At 37.3% G+C, this 19,573-nt stretch overlaps 1 protein-coding gene and 1 non-coding gene across 6 annotated transcripts in view; one reads left to right on the forward strand and one right to left on the reverse strand.

Moving 5' to 3' along the window:
• The window catches only part of PDE4D (phosphodiesterase 4D), a 1,110,708-nt gene that overhangs the window by 604,090 nt on the left and 487,045 nt on the right, over positions 1-19,573 (reverse strand). The gene's annotated exons all lie outside the window — the stretch shown is intronic.
• TRNAG-CCC lies at positions 8,243-8,315 on the forward strand. The gene has a single exon. It is a non-coding gene; the product is annotated as a tRNA-Gly (tRNA).

Raw genomic sequence — 19,573 nt, forward strand, 5'->3', positions numbered from 1 at the left:
CTAAAGTTAAATTCCTATAGAGGAGAGAGAGTCTTGAGTTCTGGAAAGATAGTTTGTATTTTAGAATGATAGTTCTTGGTGGTGACAATTTGGGGGATGGATCCACTGGGCGAAAGAGGAGACCAAACACTGAGAAGCCTATAACCTAAACTCAGGCAGTGGCAACAGAAGCACAAGTGATAAGAGCAGAAAAGACATTTAGAAGGTGGAATTGACAGGATGTGGAGACTGATCCATATGGGGCAGAGGAGAGATTTCAGAAGAGAGAAGAGTCAAGGGTGGCCTGAAGGCTTCTAGCTTGAACACTGGGGAGAAAATAATGAGTTCCAAATTGAACATGCTGTGTTTGAGGTGGCTTCAAGGCATCCTGGTATAAACAGTCAATGGGCAGAGCACAGGTAGAGCTATAATAGGATCCTATGACAGAGACCTGCTCAGATCTATACATCTAAGACGACAGCAATAAAATCTAGTTTTATTTTACAATACTCACTCTGCTATCACGTGCCCATCTGCTTGCTCCCATTACCTTCTCCTTACACCCCTCAAATTTTAAAAATATAATGAGTATGTGGTGGGATAGGGATTACACATCAAAGTTTCTTTTTATTGTTGTCCAAAGTTACTGAATTTGATGTAACAGATTTTTTTGGGTTTATTTTTAAACATTAACACCTCAGCTTTAAAGAATAGCTTTGATCTCACAATGGAGGATGCTGATTGAGGAAGGAAAACAATTGTAGACTTAAAATCAGAGTGCATCTGGAACCAAAAACATTGTTGGAAGGTAGAATTATATTTTGAAAAATACTTACACTTGCATCAAGACATTTTTACCATAACTTTAAAAGGTGTGTATGTTTTTATTACAAATTTACCGATTGGAGAAAACTGAGGTTCTGAAAAGCTAAATAATTTTTCTGTGTTTCACAGCTGATAAATATCAAAGTTGGGACTTGAATCCTGCCCTTCAGACTCCAACAGCAGAGTTTTTCCCACTATCTTTCAACTGCATCATTTTTTTCTTTACTGCCTCTTTCTCCACTTTCTCTTTCTCCTCTTTCCCCTAATCATGAAACTTTAAGTTGTTAATTCAAAGTTTATCTCATTCTTACGGCATGGAAACTTTCAAGTCATTTCATGAAAATTGATAAAAGTCTTGCCTTTGTACTGCATAGCTGAGCCGATGCACAAGACTCTCAGTCTGTTCCTATGAAAACTCAGCCTGCTGCCCCACTGGGACAAACTGTTAAGCCCTGGCTGACTCACAGCCCTGTGGATATTACTTGGAACCCTTTCCTAGTAACCTGTTCTTCTCTTGTACTCTTCAGTGACCTTCGACTCCATAAATCCTGCCTGATAAGTATGGGTGCAACTCAAGCTCATACTGCTTTTTGGAATCATTAAATAGTCACTTCTTGTACTAAAAGGAAAGATTTTAAAGTCTGCCTCTTTCTCAATACTGAAAAAGCTCTAAAAATTTATTATAAGGCCATTATCATTCTTTAACTACATGGATGAGGCTTAAAGCCATCCTGTACCTCTCTCTTGCTTTCTCTTCTTCATTCCCAGAGATTTATAGACTATGATTCCCATGTAATGCCACCCAGAAGTCGTTTTTATTCAGGGTTTTTTTTAGACTGAGTCTGATTCAGAACCACTTATTTTATTGGTTCAGTTTTTTTTAATCTTGAAGGTGAAAGTGACTTTCTTTGGCTTCCCCATTTATTTTAGAAAGCCACTGTAACTGTGACAGGAGAAATCTAACCAAGATGACACACAAAAATATTCTGATCAAACTCAATTCTTATTTTCAAACTCGATTCTTATTTTGGGTAGAATGCTTGGTGTCACTTTTTAAAATAACAGCTTTATTGAGCCGCGACTGAGATACAATGAGCTGCACATATTTAAAGTGTACAGGTTGACAAGTTTTGCCATATGCATATCCCCATGAAAACATAACCACAAGCAGGGTAATGAACACTTCCATCATTCCTAAAAGTTCCCTTAGGTTCCTTCTGAATCCCTCTTTCCTCCACACCCCTGTAGGCATACCATATTCAGACATCAAACCCTCTTCAACTTCTCTATAAACTCAATTTTATTTTAATAAAAAATATAACAAGATTCCTTTACGATGTGACAAGATTATCCAAGGGGGAAAAAGGAACCTTGAAGAAGATTTGTTACAAATTAGAAAATAAGATGAACATGCCAATATATAATAAAACTAGGCAAAGTACATAGGCAAAGAATCCCCCTTCCTCCCCAGAAGGCTGAAAAACAAGTTGAAATCGAACTAATAATTAAACAAATGACAATTAAAATAACAGAGGTATTCATTTATGTTGATCTTTTCGGCAAAGATCCCAAAGATAAAAAAAATGCTAAAGGTTGGAGAGGGTTTTTGAAAGGAGACAGTAATATATCGATGGAAAAAAAGGACAGATTTCTGGAGGCTAATTTGGTTAGAACTATTGTAATACTAAATGGACATTATTTTTGATCTAGCAACTTGCCTACAAATTAATACTAAGGAAATAAACAAGTGAACAATGTCGACAAGTTAGGAGCAACATCAATGCTTGTTAGCAAATTGGTTAAATCGAGGCGATGGAGCTGGGAACGTGGGGAGGTCAGGGCAGGTGGAGTTTGCTGAGCAGAGCGGCAGAGGGGCCCCCAGGCAGAGAATTTCGACGTCCCCAATGGCTCCCCTCCAGTCTTCAGCTGACCATCCATCAGCTGGGTTGGTGGGGTTTCTAGCAAAGGGCAGGAGGCAGGGATAACAAAGGGGCAAGAGGAAACTTTTAGGGGTAATAGCTAGGTTTGCTGTATTGATTTTAGTAATTTTCTCACAGACGTATATATACATCAAAATTTGTCACACTGTATGCTTTAAATACGTGCAGTATATTGTATATGGTTTTATCTCAATGGAGTTTTTAAAATAATTTTGTAAAGAAAAATTAATGTGATTTAAAATGGACTGCTGGGGTAGCATATTGCTAAAATGAACTCTTTTCATATACACCATGCAACTTAGCATCAATTTACATTTACATGCTATCCCAATACATTGTAAGAAAGCAAGTGAGGATGCTACCAAAACATCTCTATAATTTGTATCCAGATGTAGCTAATTCTTTATTTTTTTAACATCTTTATTGAAGTATAATTGCCTTACAATGGTGTGTTAGTTTCTGCTTTATAACAAGTGAATCAGCTATACATACACATACATCCCCATATCTCCTCCCTCTTGTGTCTCACCTCCCACCCTCCCTATCCCACCCCTCTAGGTGGTCACAAAGCACCGAGCTGATCTCCCTGTGCTATGCAGCTGCTTCCCACTAGCTACCTATTTTACATTTGGTAAAATTTTGGTGGTTTTCTTTATTGGATCAAAGTTTTCCTAACATGCGACTATTTAATCATGACTTATCACTCTAACAAACCATAATTCACTAATAACACACAAAGCCATAGACCAGAGTTTGCCCACCCTCTTCTCCCCATAATACTGATGATCTGATGATGCCTAGCATCTCTAGAAGATATATCAATGTTATTAGCTCCAAGAGGGAAAGGATTTCATGCCAAGATAGGTATAATCATTCATGAAGCAAAGTCTAGGGAATTTAAAACAAGCTTTTGTTTCACTGAACATTAAGAGCTATTCTTCCAATAGGACATTTATAGGAAAATGGGAATGCCAGGTGACCATATTCTATGGGGCTGGCCTGAGCTATATCTACATCAGGGCTGGATGTTGCATGTTTGTTCCCTGAATCAGCAAATTATCATCAGGACAAAATTATCTATATTGACTGCTCTCAAACAAATTATTTGAGGTATAATATTATCTTGCAGCCGACTGTGGGGATTTGGGATACTGCTTTGGTCTAAGTAATGTATTATTGATCTACAATTAAACTGATCTGAAGGTCAAACTTCTAGGATTTCTCTCAGTCTCACATTCTGAATCAATTACTATCTTTTCGGAATGGCTATATTAGAGGTCCCTGACTCATCTTTAGCCAGGATAACAGGAATAAACCCAGTGTTACAGTATGTGGGCTGCAAATGCAACAAAATTAGTGCCTCTATATTTTGCCTTACAGATTGTTTCTGAATTATGGTCCTACAGTCAGGCTGCCTTGTTCACTTGAAGTTTCTATATTGACAGAGAATTTAAATAACCCACTTGTTTACACTGAAACTTAGTCCAGAGGTTCTCATCAGCATTTATTTCAGGTTTTTCAGATGAATTACCCTGTCCGTCAATATGTATGCTTATAGCATTTGTATTTCTTATGTACGTGTGTGCGTGTGTGTGTGTGTGTGTGTGTGTGTGTGTGTTTTAATCAGACAATGGTGAATTCTCAGCTTCTTGAGGACTATAGTAAAAAACCTAAAGGACAGTCCAGATCATAAATAGCATTTTCTACTCTCTGAATTAGGTTTACATCCTATTATCACATAATACCATTTGGTGTTTTAAAATAAACCAAGGGGAACATTTCACATAAAGGTATTACTTCTTTCTATGCAGGTCATAATACTGGGAAACAAATGCACATTTAAAGCTTAGTGGAGCCCAGCTATTTTTCCCCTTCAAAAGATTATGCTATTAAATGAGTGAGGTGAATTAAAGTAGTATAAGTTGTGAAATTAAAAATTTCTAGAGGAGGGCTTCCCTGGTGGTGCAGTGGTTGGGAATCTGCCTGCCAGAGCAGGGGACGCGGGTTCGAGCCCTGGTCTGGGAGGATCCCACATGCCGCGTATCAACTGGGCCCGTGAGCCACAACTACTGAGCCTGCGCGTCTGGAGCCCGTGCTCCGCAACAAGAGAGGCCGCGATAGTGAGAGGCCCGCGCACCGCGATGAAGAGTGGCCCCTGCTCACCGCAACTAGAGAAAGCCCTCGCACAGAAACGAAAGACTCAACACAACCAAAAATAAATAAATAAATAAATAAATTTATTTATTTAAAGAAAAAAAAAACTTCTAGAGGAGAATGCATGAAAAGAACTTCATTGAAATGTCTGAGAAATGGTGGCTAAACTCTAGGAAAAATAGAACTACTTTTGTATAACTGTAAGGCCAACTTCTTTGTTTCCTTAGGCAATTTGCTGTGGTCTAGATATTTTCCTGCCCACCAAAGAAGAGGGTTTATCATGAAGGGCAAAGTTTCAGGCCTCTTTCCAAGGCACTGGAAATACTGGGTTGACATATTCAGATGATATGGGAATTTGGCAAAAGTAAGATATTTTAACTGTAGTCATTAAAAATGTCTACTCACTGATTTTTTTCTATGCACTGATGCTTCCCCTTAGCTTGGGTGGCACTGGAGTGACTGTGGACCTTTTTGAGATCTGGCTAATTAAAAGTTGAACTAGAGATGCATTTAGTTCAGGTTTGGTGAGATTATTTGGTGGCTCTTAGTTTCTTCCCTGTATCCTTAGGTTACTGCTAGCTGTCCCACAATTGCATTATCCTATCATTCTCTACATAGAAAACATTATAGAATCATGGTCATATGAAGAGACAGAGAATACCCATCCAAAAACTATAAAGCACCCCCCAAATCATAATTTTATAGATTTTTTGACGCCTGTGGAATTTGTCAGCTTTATTAAATTTGTAATTTGTCATGATTTCCATTTTTAGTCTAAAGTATTCAGTTGTTACTTAATGTTGTATTTGTGTTAAAGTGGGCTCCCGGAGTTGTATAAAGGCTCAGGTGCCATACAATCTGGACCTACTCCTTGTAAACCACAAAAGTCACCCTGAGATACGAAGAGGTAACTTCCTTTACACTATGACTAAACAGTATAATGAATATGAATCTATTTGTTAAACACCAAATTGTGATATTCAGCATTTTTAGGGACTGATTCTGGTGGTCATCCAGGAATATAATAGGCTTACTCCTATTGCCAAGCTAAAAATAAATTAATTAATTAAGATGAAAAGATTGCCCCTTTTTCTTGATTGCACTGAAATAAAAATATTATATTCCTCATAATACATTCTGAATTTAATTTGTCTTACAAGTGCTGTATGTAAATGCATAGTTCTCCCGAAGTATATTTTAAAAATCGTTACACATAAAACCAAAGTTTATGTTCTCAATGTATAGCAATGTATTTTGACAATCCTCTGGTTAAATATTCACAAGCATATATAAGTTAGGATTAACACTGTGATGGGCTTTGTACGTTTCTTACCAAAAGAGATAAAACTTGTAAACGATATATTCCACACGTCTGTTGTACTTGGTCAGCCCCATAGCCCTTCCTACAGATTGCACACAGCTCAGCATCTCCACAGCCTTCAGGCCGAGATGGAAGTTTTCATCAGGTTCAGCAAATTATATAAATCATGCATGACAAAAGACTGTTACAATAGAGCTGGTGTTACAGATCATTTCTGTGTAATAATTTATAGCTTAATATTGGTAAACTAAGGTTAATATTATAAAAACACTGATCAAACCTTTATCTATACCTAATAAGAATAGGATTATTATATTTAAAACTATGAATTTAGATATGCTGAATACACGTATGAGTCATGTTGTTATTTCCTGTCCTTTCCTTGTACGTTATTTGTAAATATACATTTATAAATCTTATTTTTGAAGTTGGGGAATCTAAATTTTTTTAAAAAATAAGGAAAACAGTGATTTCAAATACACCTATACCTGTATAAATATACCTGTAAAATATGCAGGTATTGTGACACACTTTAAAGAATTAAAATTTGTCTTAAGATGTATCTTCTACCGTATCAATTATTTGTGCCGGCGATAACTGCAAATAAGACTGCAGAAGGTCAGAGGTGAGGGTTTACAGAGAAAAAGTATTTTTTTTTAATTATTTATTTATTTATTTATTTTTGGCTGCGTTGGGTCTTCGTTTCTGTGCGAGGGCTTTCTCTAGTTGTGGCAAGCGGGGGCCACTCTTCACCGCGGTGCGCGGGCCTCTCACTATCGTGGCCTCTCTTGTTGCGGAGCACAGGCTCCAGACGCGCAGGCTCAGTAATTGTGGCTCACGGGCCTAGTTGCTCCGCGGCATGTGGGATCTTCCCAGACCAGGGCTCGAACCCGTGTCCCCTGCATTGGCAGGCAGATTCTCAACCACTGCGCCACCAGGGAAGCCCGAAAAAGTATTTTTAATCCTTTTAATCATGAACATATTTTAAGAAAGCATTCAGAAGAAAAAGGCTGAAGCATAAGATTATACAAATGTGCTCACATTACGAAACCCAATATTCTATAAAGATTTGAATTAAAATCAATTTAGGAAATAATTTGCCTTAAAAGGTTACTGAATGGAACTACTAAACACGTAACTTGTTAATACAATTTTATTTTTATATATCTTTTCAGGAAGAGATATATGTAAAATGAGGTACAACCAAATCAGTGATTTTTAACCTGGAATCAGTACCTTGTAACGGTAACATGTATATGATCCCACTGGCACCTGTACCCCTAAAATTAAAGGCAAATTCTCCGTGTGATTATGAGTATACATATAGTTTCCAAGAGAGTGTTGCTAGATCTCATTGGATACTTAGAGGATTCCAGAACCCCTAAAAGAGTAAAACACATAAACCTAATCTATTTTATTTTCCAACTGGAATAGAGCATTTTCATGGGGAAGAACAAAGAAAAGAAATGAATTTCTAAATGTGATAGTGATGTCCCAGTTCTACCCAGGCATCACAAGATAGGGAGAAAAATAAATTCCAAGATTTTGATAATGTCAAGGAACAAAGTGCTCAGGAGACATATTCACTGAACAATTCCCAAAGTGCTCATGTGTGAGCAATGTGAAAATTCTAAAAATGCTGTTCAGTGACATCTCAATAATTCTTCAAAATATCAGATTAAAAACCAGAGTCTTTTTCCAAGTCAGTCTCAAACACGACTACATGTTATCCCTATGTTGTCAGAACCATGACATGACAATTTTAAATACTCTTTGAGCCTAGGTTACTTCAGTAACCAAAACAGTATGAATATGAGCTTTCAAATTCATTAAAGGACAAAGAGGATGATTAATTATTCATTTATTTTAAGGTTATAAAAAACTGCCTTCAATATTAATGACTGGAAGAGTAAGTGACAGCAACATTAGGCCTGACACTGACAGCAAGCCTGATTGTGAAGTCTGCTATATAAGAGATGAGGCAACAGCGTGGAATTTCTCAAAAAGTCTGCCACAAGGGACTTCCCTGGTGGTCCAGTGGTTAAGACTCTGCATTCCCAATGCAGGGGGCCCGGGTTCGATCCCTGGTCAGGGAACTAAATCCCGCATGCCGCAACTAAGAGTCTGCATGCTGCAACTGAAGATCCTGCATGCCGTGACTAAGACCCAGCGCAGCCAAATAAAAAAAAGTCTGCCACGAGAGGAATTATTGAAGCAACTTGGACATCTAACCCCAAACAGATGCATTTAACAGAGGAGATGTTGGCTGTGCTCGGTTGTATTTTCAAGGCAAAGAGAGATCGTTAGAATTATTTCGTGTCTCTCAAGTGACATGCGATACCCAACAGGAGGTGGTAGGAAACCAGACTTCTTCAGCACAAAGAATACTTTTCTCAAAATGAGTCGTGAGCAACAAGGAAAGAGCTCGTCCTTGTAAGTTGGCTTTCCCTCCTGAAAAGACCATTTTAGGCATCAGGAATGTTCTGAGAGGGATTTCTAAGCTGAACGGGAATTTGGATTCTTGTATGTAGGGAAATCCCTGTCTCTAACTTAAATTCTGTGGTTCTATGATTTATTAAGAATAATTGTTTGCCACTGTAGAGCTTGCCACGGCCTGATAATAGGGCAGCTACCTAAAGATGGCCTTTAGATAGCAATCGGTGAATGCTACATGGGAGGCCAAAGACTAGAGATGTCAGTACAGAATAAGTGGTACACAAAATACAGAATTTTACTGCCAGATGCATTCATGAATTTTAAACCACAGCTCAATTACCTTCTTCTCTAAGACGATATGAGGAAAAGATTAAAGCTCTTCAAGGCAAAAGCATTATATAAATCCAAAGCATTCTCATGCTCTGGAAATGCATTTGCATGTAGAAGTGTGGGCAAAGGGAGGACTCAGTAGTGATAAAGAAAAAGACGTCAGCAGGGGCGGAGTGGTGAATGGCCTTCGAGATAAGGATAAGTAATTCAAAATTGGCTAGCAAAGCAATTGGGAGCCAGTAGAAGGAATTGAAATGATGAGTAATGGGAAGTTAGAAGATTAGAAAATCGAGACAGATTACCTTGGGAAGCAGGATTTTGAAATGATTCAAGAGTGTAACGGCCAAAGAGGAGATTGCAGAATTGAGACAGGAAACCAAAAGACAAGTATGGATAGACCTATTCCTGAATCAGGAGTAATACCTTCATGAAGATGGAGGAGGGCAGTTTGGAAATAACAAAAATGAGGCCCTTACTAAAGTTTGGGCATTTTATAGTGTTGATACCAGAAATGGCACATGGGTGCCACTTGCTTGGCATCTGTCAGGAAATGTTTGTTGCATAATTGAAGAAAAACATAGTTCTATTCTTATATAAAATAATCATTGAAAACCACCACTTTGAGAAACAAAGTTGACCATTAAATTAGAAAATGTTGATAGTTTATGCTACAGAGTTTCTTTTAAAGAACTGCTTAGACTTTTGCCTACAAGTTGAGGAAGAGCATCAATTCTTTTTTTTTTTTAATTGGAGCATAATTGCTTTACAATGTTGTGTTAGTTTCTGCTGTACAACAAAGTGAATCAGGTCTAAACAAACTACTTTGAATTCGTTCTTTTTTTTTTTTTAACATCATTATTGGAGTATAATTGTTTTACAATGGTGTGTTAGTTTCTGCTTTATAACAAAGTGAATCAGTTATACATATACATATGTCTCCATACCTCTTCCCTCTTGCGTCTCCCTCCCTCCCACCCTCCCTATCCCACCCCTCTAGGTGGTCACAAAGCACCGAGCTGATCTCCCTGTGCTATGCGGCTGCTTCCCACTAGCTATCTATTTTACGTGTGGTAGTGTATATATGTCCATGCCACTCTCTCACTTTGTCCCAGCTTACCCTTCCCCCTCCCCATGTCCTCAAGTCCATTCTCTAGTAGGTCTGCATCTTTATTCCCATCTTGCCCCTAGGTTCTTCATGATTGTTTTTTTGTTTGTTTGTTTGTTTGTTTTTAGATTCCATATATATGTGTTAGCATACGGTATTTGTTTTTCTCTTTCTGACTTACTTCACTCTGTATGACTGACTCTAGGTCCAGCCACCTCACTACAAATAACTCAATTTCGTTTCTTTTTATGGCTGAGTAATATTCCATTGTATATATGTGCCACATCTTATTTATCCATTCATCTGTTGATGGACACTTAGTTTGCTTCCATGTCCTGGCTATTGTAAACAGAGCTGCAATGAACATTGTAGTACATGACTCTTTTTGAATTATCGTTTTCTCAGGGTATATGCCCAGTAGTGGAATTGCTGGGTCGTACGGTAGTTCTATTTTTAGTTTGAATTCATTCTTGATGTACAGGAGGTTTTACAAGAAAAATACAGTCAACCTAACACTGCAAACAACATGTAATTTCTAAGAGGGAAAAAATCCAGTACTTTCCCTCCCTCACTTTTTCAAATTAGATTCAGCAACATGATATTTACTCACATGTTTTCAGAACTAAGATGCACGGATTAGAAGAATGGTTCAATTTAAGACACTTTTTCCTTTTGGTAAATCTAGCACTTAAGGTTGTTGATAAAGCAATCACTCTTTCAGTCACCGAAAAGCCTCAGAGGCTGTTCTAATTCTCCTATTCTTTTTTCTCTTAATTTTTTTTTTGATGTGGACCATTTTTTAAAGTTTTTATTGAATTTGTTACAATATTGCTTCTGGTTTTTTTTTTTTATGTTTTGGTTTTTTTGGCTGTGAGGCATGTGGGATCTTAGCTCCCTGACCAGGGATCAAACCTGCACCCCCTGCTTTGGAAGGCAAATTCTTAACCACTGGACCGCTAGGGAAGTCCCCACTCTTATTCTTTTGCTTGATACAGATTATGTCTGGAGGGAATTAATTCTAAGGGTTAATGGAATAAGGTGGCTGAAGATGCAGAAATCAGTTCCTTGAGTTATCTTTGTGTGTCTTCAAGGGCTGAATCTGTACTGTGCTGTATAGCCAGCAATTACAACCCTCCTGAATTGACTGAGGAGTGATCTTTTAAAAAAAAAAAAAAATTCATGAAAATCTTAAAAGACTTCACAGCCTTTAGCCAATATCCATTCTTAAGGGCCATTTAGGTGACACTTCTAAGTGCCTTGAAGGCAAATAGCATTGAAAACAACTTTAAAGACCTAAGAAGTTTTCCAGCTAGTAGTTTCTATGCTATGTTTGATGGTAAGGTTGTCTTATTGTAACGCCTTGCTAAAAAAATCAGCACATAATAAACAATATCATTCTGTTGCCAATTCAATATACTGATTTTGCATATCCATTTACCAGCTTCTCCACCATTTGCTATTTTGTGGTGCTTCAAAACAATGCAATAGGTAAAAAAGTCCAAAAAATAAACGTAGATAGTCCAAACAACAATGCAGCCCAAATAAATATGCCGTAGGTTTTATTAAATGCTATTTTTATACATTGGTTAGTAAATTTTTATTTTATAAAAAATTGTGGTTAAAATGAGAACAAAGCTTTTCAAATCAATGTACTGTTTCATTTGTTATCAACTTCTAATCCAGATAAGAAAAATCTTTGATGTCACATTTAGGGGACGCTCAATAAATATGCTTTCTTTTTTTCTTCAGTACAAAGGAAAAAAATAATTTTATCTGGACCTTCCTCCTGACATTCCATCTGGCTGTCAGGATGCTAGCATCACATAGATAGGAACTGTCACAAGGGGTACTTGGGTCATCAGATATATGGAGCTAAGCTTTCCATGGAAAACACTTATGATTGTTGAGTTCAATAATAACTAATCCATGTCTTGACATTAAAAGATTAGTTGGACTCATAAAAATGATTATTTCTTTTCCTTCCACATGATAACTCACAGCCTAGTCCTTTATTTTTGGAAAATCACTGGGTGGGAGGAGAGAAAGAAGGAAACAAAGGAATGAAAGAAGCAAGGAGTCTATCCACAAGGCATTTCCCAGTGCCTGCTGGTTCTAAAATAACTCACAATTCCTAGTGGATGCTGTCATGATAACCCCTTCAGGAATGAATGACTCACTTCCTTAGGTGTAGGAAGGGCTCTCAGTTGTCAGCCCTCTTTGTGAATTGTGTCAGCTAACGAGGGCCACCTTGTCCAAGGATCTAATATCAAGTAAACAAGGGGGTATAAAGGCCCAGCTCAGGAGTTGTTTAGAACAACTCTGAAGGCCCATCCCAGCTTCCATACTCTCTGCTGGGTCTGCTGAGGCCTTTTTTGGGACTGCACTGCAGAACAACTTTTCCTTCTCCCTCTTCTCCAGATCTGCTTTCTTCCCTCCCCTTCCATAGGTGGTGGTCCCAAAATTCTCTTTCTCAGAATCTGCTTCTCTGCTTCACAGAGTCTGTGAACCAATCGTTTTAGAACATCGCGGATATAGAGTTAGTCCCTGCCTCAGACCACTCATTCTTTATAAGAGTTGGCTATTAACTTTGAAAACCACTGAAAAAAAATGAACCCTAGAAGGCTTTCCCATTCTCCGTATTTTCCATTCTGCCCATCTCCACTGACAGGCCACATAAGTACTGACACATCCCAGCCTGGATTCTTTGTTTTCACAAAATCTTTGTGTTGTAAGCTCAGGGTATAAGCTTACAACAGTGATAAGTACACTCAGTACACTAAGAGAACTCCCTCCTGCAAAACATATGAAACTCTTACAGCTAATACTGGTATTTATTTAAAATAGATATCAAAGTTAACGTAATTAGATGTGTACATTTCACTGTGGCTTTTTAACTTCCTTATGATTGTGTATTTGTCTGATAGTAGAGCCTTCAGGACTTTACTCTCTACTCATTTTTTTCCCCAGAAGAGCAATTATAAAACCTTGACTCCTCAACCATTCTTTAAATCTCAACACTTCCATTAATTGGAGATCAGGAAACACTCATTTAAGTATACCAATTCAGATCTGATTGTATGCTCATTTCTTTTTTACAAATTCCATCATGGAAACTGTCAGAGCTATAAATGCAGTTAACGTGGAACTGACACACAAGAGATCCTGAATTCTCTTATTTGGTAAGCCAGTGATTATTTCCGTGCTGAGGAAGCAATCTTAAATAGTGTTGCAAGGTACATAAACACCACTTATCTGGCTGTGCTTATTCAAAACAAATTCATGGATATTTAATCACAGTTATTAGAACTGAACTGTCACATTCCAGAAACATTTCAATGCAAAAAAAGACACTTCATAGAAATATCGGTTTTTATAAGTGAAAGATATTATCCCCCCTTTCAAAATTGAAGCTAATAAAATACATCTATTGGCTAGATTCACGTAGCTGCATATTGAGCTGACTATTCTTTAATTAAATGTTAAGCAAAAAAAAGGTTTTAAAAAGGCAGTAATTATATGTGAGAATGTAATAGGAGTATACATTTTACTCCTGAGAGATCATCTGAAACCAGGGTGAATGTGATATTTGTATGTGGAAGTGGAATGGGGTGGAAATGTAAGACTAGAAGCAGAACATACTACTCTGGAGGGTTGGAGATGCAGTTAGAAGTCACAGAAAGAGTAAAGAATGAGGGCATTCATACCTAAAAGACTTCCTATTAGCAATTTGGCCACAGAAGATTCACTCTAACTCTGTACTTTCCCGAATCTTGTCCAAGAAAGTACTTCAAAACCATGGAAGCAAAGAAAACAGTTACTTCAAATGTACACTCAACTATAACTCTAAATGAATGAGTCACAAGAGCAATTTATGGGGAAAAAATAGAGAGGAGAGGGAGGGAGAGAGAGGCGAAAGGAGAAGGAGGAAGGGTAGGGTGAGAAGAGAGAGGACAGGAGGAGAAAAGAGAATGACTCTTCACACAGCATTCCTCAGTGTCTGCTGCTTGTAGAACATACGGCTGGATATTAAAAAGCTGAGGGCTGCTCATCTATTCCCTACTGCTGGACATTCACCCTTGATAAAGGCATCAGCTTACAGGCAGACTTTGTGGTCTGGAATGCCTTGTTAGTGTAACTGCCTCCTATCCTGTCTGTGTTCGTGGATTTGTAACAAGGAAGGTCAGGATGGGCTCCTCCCAGAGCTATTGGTACAATAAATGGGCAGGGTTCGCTTCTTAGGAAAATTGTTCTATATTTTTTAACAGTTTTGTCAACATATAATTCAAATACCACACAATTCATCCATTTAAAGTATACAATTCAATGGCTTTAGTATATTCACAGGGTTGTACACCCAACCATAATTTTAAAATATTTTCATTACCCCACAAAAGAAATCTCTCACCCCTTAGCCATCAACCTCCAATCCCTCATGCCCCTCCCCCACCCCAGCCTTAAGTAATAATATATTTTCTGTCTCTATAGATTTGTCTATTATGAAGCTTTCATATGAATGGAATCATGTAATATACTGTTCTGGCTTCTTTCACTTAGCATGTTTTCAAGATTCATCCATGTAATAGCGTGAATTAGTACTGAATAACTTTTTATTGTCAAATAATATGCCATTGTATGGATATACCACACTTATTTATCCATTCATCAGTTAGTGAACATTTGGAGAGTTTCTACTTTTAGGTTATTATGAATGATGCTGCTATGAACATTCATTTACTAGTTTTTGTGAGAACATATGTTTTCAATTCTTTGGGGTATATACATAGGAGCAGAATTGCTGGATCGTATGGTAATTCTATGCTTAACTATTTGAGGAATGGCTATGTTCCATATCATTTTCATCCATTCTCATATATCTAAAAAATAAGGATCTGAAAAAGTCAATGCTAAATTCTTCTATTATGGTAGAGTTTGCTGCTCTATATCTTAGAGCAAAGCTCCTAGTTAAAATGGGCTTTATTATTCCATGAATTAACACTGTCAAGTGTTTAATATCCTAGACATTCACTAGACATGGAATTATAATTTCTTATTACAATCCCTTGCATGTTATATTGTTGTTCTGGAATTTCAAAATAAAACATGTTGGAAAAATGACACCACTACTAATACAAATAGGCAATACCTTACATTTATGTAGCATTTTCCAGTTTATCAGCAACTTCAACCTAAAATTACTCACTTAACCAACATAGCATTTAAGTTAAAAGTCTTTTTCTTCCAGAGATGAGAAAACTAAAATCAAACCGGCTAAGCTGCTTTCAAATATTAAATAGTTAGTTACAGAGCTGGGTAGGACTTGACCCCAAGACTCCAAAGTTCAAGTCTAGAGCACTTTCAGTTATAACTATTCCAGTAAAAGGTAACTCTCAGCTATGTCCCTTTGTCCAATCACTACTCTTGCCTTTCCTTTCTACAATCCTACCTCCCTTACACCACACACAATAGTTGAACCACACACTCAATTCACACACATGCATACACAACATACATACACACACATACCACACATACCATAGGCACACATATACACACCTCACACATACACACTCACCTCACAGACACAAAGAACACACTCGCATATACACAGCTCACATACACCCCACACACATAAACACCTCACAAACTCACAGGACGTACTCATACATACACACTACATTACATACACACTACACCTATATACAAACAACACACACATGTTCACACACAAGGGAAGAAAAGTTTGTGAATTTGATGCATCGGATTACAAGGCATTGGGTCAAGTTCTCTAGGGAAGGTACTCAGTGTGATAGGGGACATGCTGCGCTCTCTCTTAATCTTCCTTCCTCCAGGACTGGCTGGTAACTAGAGTCAAGGTGTGCCATCTCTCTTGCTAGAAAGCACTTCTCAAGTCCATGTGTCATGTGGGTGACAAGAAAGCAACCAGAGCCAAAGATTTGCATCTGTGCTTTGAGGACAGTTAGGCATCTCTGCCTGAAACCTAAACTGTATGGAGGATGCAACAGCAGAGGATTCTGGTATTTCTAAGCCCTTAGCCACAATACCATCATCTGTTGTGAGAACTTCAGGAGTTTCTAAACCTCAGTGTCTTTACTATGATAATAGTAGAACCTATCTCCTACAGCTGTTGTAAGTTCTAGGAGCAAAAACTCCACATTAAATACTAAGCACATGGTAAGAATTCAATAAATGGTATCTACTGCTACTATTACAATTATTCTCATCCCTGAAAAATATATACTTAGAATTGTAGTCACAACATAATTTTTTGAAATATTGAAAGGACAAATTAGAAAAGAAAAAATTAAAAACAGACTATCTGAAAGTAATATCTCTATAAGAAATATGATAACCATTTGCAACATTACGAATAACTTCTATGAATAATCATGATTCTTTGCTATTATAATTGCTAAAATGAAGAGTGTCTCAGGAAGTGTAATTTGGACTTCCCTGGTGGCGCAGTGGCTAAGAATCTGCCTGCCAATGCAGGGGACACGGGTTCAATCCCTGGTCCAGGAAGATCCCACATGCCACAGAGCAACTAAGTACCATGTGCCACAACTACTGAACCTGCACTCTAGAGCCCGTGAGCCACAACTACTGAGCCTACGTGCCACAACTACTGAAGCCCGCGTGCCTAGAGCCCGTGCTCTGCAACAAGAGAAGCCGCCACAACAAGAAGACTGTACATCCCAATGAAGAGTAGCCCCCGCTCGCCGCAACTAGAGAAAGTCCGCGCGCAGCAACGAAGACCCAATGCAGCCAAAAATAAATAAGTAAATACATTTATAAAAAGAAAAAAAAAAGAAAGAGTAATTTATTTTTCACAATTGCAAGTAAAATTGAAACTCTGGGGAGTCAAACAATTCCATACAAGACTAATGATTTTTTTTCCCATTTTGCCAATGAGTGGACCTTTTATCACCAACGAACTAAGGACGCAACTGTGTCTTAATCTCCAAATCTTTAAAATGAATCAAGACCACTGAACAAATGAAAGTTTTAGGTTAAATTTCTAGTGAAAAATACATTTCATCACTTACTTCCTAAAAAATAACAGCAACTCCATATGTTTCCATATAAGCTTACAATATTTATGCCAACTATATATACCATATATACATATATATATATAAATATATATACCATCTAATTATTTGTAAAGAGGAGGATTAAGATTTTGTGTGTTAATCCATTGGTATTTAGATTCATCCAGACTGTTACTCAAAAAACCATCTTCTTTCTTCAAACTGGCACACACACGTCATTAGCTCATTAACAGCAGATGTATAAAATAAATACAAAGATATATAAATCCTCTTCATGCCAAAGAGTGCTAATACACTTTGTATGTTACAATAAGGCTTTTTCTGAATTACACTTTCATTGTATAATCACTATTTAATATCTTGCAATCTGAATTTAATCAGTGTTTTATGTTACCCCTCTTTGCAAATTAATATAGCCCTTATGATCACAGATATCGAAATATTTGAATTAATAGCTAAAAATACATAATGGCTTTAAACCCCCTAAGTATCCTTATAAATAGGTTTAGGGGAAATTTTATTATTTGCACGAGAGTGAGAGGCTTCTAACTGCCCATGTCTTGATGCATATGGAACCCAAGGATGCCCAGTGTGGTTCAGACCATGCCCTGTACACTGGAGCCGAAGGCTGGCCCTTTGATGGGTGAGAAAGGGGACGTTAAGTTTCACCCTAGTTTGTTGAATTAGAATCAACACATAAAAAGAATAATTACAAATACCACTTATTAAAAATAAAAAAACTACTAACTCTTTGTTTACTCTATGCCTGGTAGAGCGATAATCCGTTTTTAAATATATTATCTCATTTAATCCTTAAAAATTTATAAGAGATATCATTACTGTACCTTACAGATTAAAAAAAGAAAGGAAGAAAGACCTGAAGCTCATGAAAAAATACTTACTAAAGCAAGTGATAGTCCTGGGTACTGGGATCCTCAGGTCTGCTGAATTCAAACCCCAAACTTTGAGACTTGACTGTATACCCACTACCTATGAGCTGGACAGCTAGATTTTCAAATGGGCCACCTGGTGTCTGATGTTGTCTGAACGACTCCAGTGGTCCATAATTATGAACGACAGTGCCAAAGATTCTCCTTTACTGCATGGTTTGAAAGATGTCTTTATAATGTTTTTTAGAAAATTCTGATGCAACTTAAATATTTTAAGGCCAAGCTTTCACTGTATAATCTAAAGCTACAAATTCCAAGGGAGACCTCTATGCTAGGAAGGGATATGTTTTAGTCAGTAAATAAAAGCAATTTTTGCAAGTTTCAACCACATGTCTGATGGGAGAAATTGCTTAGAGTGAATCACTTAGGGAGGTGGACAAACCTACTGGTTCCTCATTGGCAAACATAAGGTAAATAGAGTAAATCTTTCCTTCCAAGAACTAGAAGAAAACTTTGAACAGAAGGGAAATAAAGTCCTAAAAATGATTCCATCACACAAGAAGTAGAAGAAACCAGGAAGAAAAGTCTTTTAAACCTAGGTAGTTAGGGACAGATTGTTGGTACAGAGGAACGACTAATTGCATTTTGGTTTCTTCTACAAACTAGCTGAGTGGGGAAAACTATGATGAAAACTAAAACCACAACTAAGAAGTGCTTTTCTTTTCAAAGTGTAGCCTCTGGGCCTTTCCAGTAATAATGCTATGAGAGAAGAGATGAAGCCTTAACAGGTAAGGATGGTCTATTCAAAAATATTGTTTTTATTTAGTACTTTGTTGCAGCTGTGCCCTTTCTCTGACATGGTGTTCAGCTACACTAACATCTACCCCAAACTGCCTGAAGAGTTTTAACCATATTTGAATAAGTTATTTATTATAACATACTCTTTCTCACCCATCAAAAGGCCAGCCTTCGGCTCCAGTGTACAGGGCATGGTCTGAACCACACTGGGCATCCTTGGGTTCCATATGCATCAAGACATGGGCAGTTAGAAGACTCCCACTCTCTTGCAAGTATCTTGTAACAAACTCGATTTTTTTAAAGAAATGTTGAATTATGTCAATAAAATATCAATAAAAATGTTTTTAAAAGATACATCAAATTAATAACTTTTGCATTTCAATCCTCTGATAATACTTATTTATTTATTTATTTATTTATTTTAAAGGTGATAGTATTTTATTCTAATCAAGTCTTTTCCGTCCAATGTTTGGAAAGCAGAACTCATTTTTATCAATTTGGGCTTCAGACAGGAAACTTATCTTTTTCAAGTTTTCTTTTTTTTTAAATGGAAACTGCATTTAAAACCACCTACTTTCATTTATCTTCTCTCCCTCAAGGACAAACAACCATGAGAATTAATTATTTTGCCCTCCTTTTACTCTCCAATTTTCTCTCTAAATTTCAAAAGCAATTTACTTTCTGAAATTAAAGAGCCACCCGACCAGACAGCAGGTGCTGTCCTA

Source organism: Balaenoptera musculus, chromosome 3, assembly GCF_009873245.2.
Source record: "Balaenoptera musculus isolate JJ_BM4_2016_0621 chromosome 3, mBalMus1.pri.v3, whole genome shotgun sequence".
In the NCBI taxonomy this organism is placed as follows: Eukaryota; Metazoa; Chordata; class Mammalia; order Artiodactyla; family Balaenopteridae; genus Balaenoptera; species Balaenoptera musculus.